The 2,265-nt window shown below is 31.2% G+C and overlaps 1 protein-coding gene across 2 annotated transcripts in view; it reads right to left on the bottom strand.

The window, feature by feature from the left end:
* Positions 1–2,265, bottom strand: part of LOC106461058 (zinc finger CCCH domain-containing protein 4-like) — a 26,692-nt gene that overhangs the window by 23,355 nt on the left and 1,072 nt on the right. The window lies entirely within an intron of this gene.

Consider the following 2,265-nt stretch of genomic DNA (forward strand, 5'->3'; position numbering starts at 1 on the left):
TCTTACAATGAACTATGTAAAAGACGGGCAGAGAAAACCAGTAAGTGATTTTAAAACTAGTACCATAAAAAGGTCCTTACTGACATCAAACTTATTCGTACTTCATTGATTCTAACGCTCCCTTACAGTCGACAAGAGGTGGCGCTACTTACTAACTGCTATTATTGTACTTGATAATTTTGAAACCACAAGCTTTGTTCAGGTTAGGCTACTTACTGTTCCCAAAATATATAGCACGAACTCGAAACACGATGAAACAAAAAAAAATCGTATGATTTGGTTACTAAATTTACTATTTACACACAGTTGGAAAGTTTTCGCTGCATTCGTCAGCAGTAGCATATAATAGTAACCAATAATTCTATAATTTTATTATATCTTTAAGCGTTTCATTCAATTTTACATAGAATAAGAGTATCGACGTTACGCTTTAGTTAATTTTATTTTGATAAAAAACGCAAAGTGAGGGTAATATTAGATACATGATTCGACTTTCAGTTTATTATTTATATCGATGTCGTAGGTTAAATCTGAAAACTTAGTGAATGAGTAGTGTACTCATCACTTCACTTTCAAAACTTCTGGTAACTTTCAACGTAAATATTAACGTTGCCACGATTCAAAATGGTCGTCTATTCGCAAACACTAACCTATAAAATATAATTTTCTTACTAGTACTACCCTTATAAACTCGAATTTTCGATATTTAGCTTTACTCTTACCAATAATTTTCATAATTTGTGAAATATTTACACTTATTCCCGTCTAAACAAATTAGAATCATGTTCAAGTAACAATGCACAGCCTACGGTTGCGTTATACGTAGATGATCGAATTAAAACTTAACTTGGTACAGAACGTAGAAACTAGAAAAAAAAACTCGTTACGGCTATTCCACACGTACGGCCTATCACGTGATATTTTATGACGTTATACCTCCAACATTATGTACCTTAGTTACTATTTTACTCAATGCTAATTCACGACGAAAGGGGGAATACGTAGTTGTGAATGTTTCGTTATTTGCCTAATTTAATGATCACTTGTTTTTTGTTTCCTCCTTCACTTTATTTCGCAATAACAAGTGACGCCAAAAAGTATTGGCAAGATGCCAATTACAAGCGACCCGAAAGACGTTGAACTATGGTCTACGGGGTTTTCATTTCTTCTTTCAAAGCAAGTTCCGAGTAGAAATTTAAATTTAGATACTTTAGCCGTCCGATTTTTAATACCGAATATACTTACGTTACAAGATCAATTTTAATTCTAAGTTCCCATTTCTTATTTTAAACATGATTTTAATAACTTTGATAAATTTAGTAAAAATATTCACCAATAAAGACTGGAATACGATTTAGTTTCTACTGGTGTTCAGCTTGCTAATACAGCTGAAAAAATTTCGATGTAAAATTGTTAGCTTAATGTTACCTAATGTAAAACAAATCTAAGTTTATATTTAACAATTTTGAATATATTTAGCTTAGCCTTAGTTTTCATAGGTAAGACTGTATCTTATAAGTTATTGTAAATTTGTAGGCATTGTGGGATTATCATCATCTAAGTTTATTGTTGGCCAAAATGCGTCTTACTTACCCTGGTATTACTCGTAGAATCGGAAAGCTGTAAAACAAAGCTGAAATATTTTATCAACTTTGAGCAAGCTAAATTAAGATGGTTAGCGTTGTTCAGGATGTCTAAATTATAGCAAATATAAAAATAATTTACCAATTCCAATCAGTCTTCCTAAAACAATGTAATATTAGTTATCATTCCTAATCTCATAAGACCCCTACACCTAAATTATTTCTGTTTGATAACAGTAATGGTTAATAGTAATAATCAAACCTTGTACAATTTCATGTAACGCTATGACGTTGCAACTAAAAATTAAAGTATGATTTACATCATAAAATTTAAATTTGGGATTATTCATCGATTTTGGCCCCATTTTTTGGCACGTACAGTAAATTTCACCCATATCACCCAAATGAAATTATTATAACAACGTTTATTGCCAATTGGCACGTTAGGACTTAACTCCAGAACTGGTAGTACTAGAGCACATATCAGCTTACCACTGGCTAACTGTTCAATTTTGGAAACTTAAGTAAAAGGAAGTTCGGTGGCTTTTAGTTTTAGCCAAATCACAAAACCTTTTGCTTTACTATATCAAAATTATTTACATCGTTCTAACAGTGGCCCTCTCACCTATAATTTTCGTCATTAAAATATTCCTATTTATATATATATATATATATATATATA

Source organism: Limulus polyphemus, unplaced genomic scaffold (assembly GCF_000517525.1).
Source record: "Limulus polyphemus unplaced genomic scaffold, Limulus_polyphemus-2.1.2 Scaffold36, whole genome shotgun sequence".
NCBI classification, from domain to species: Eukaryota; Metazoa; Arthropoda; class Merostomata; order Xiphosura; family Limulidae; genus Limulus; species Limulus polyphemus.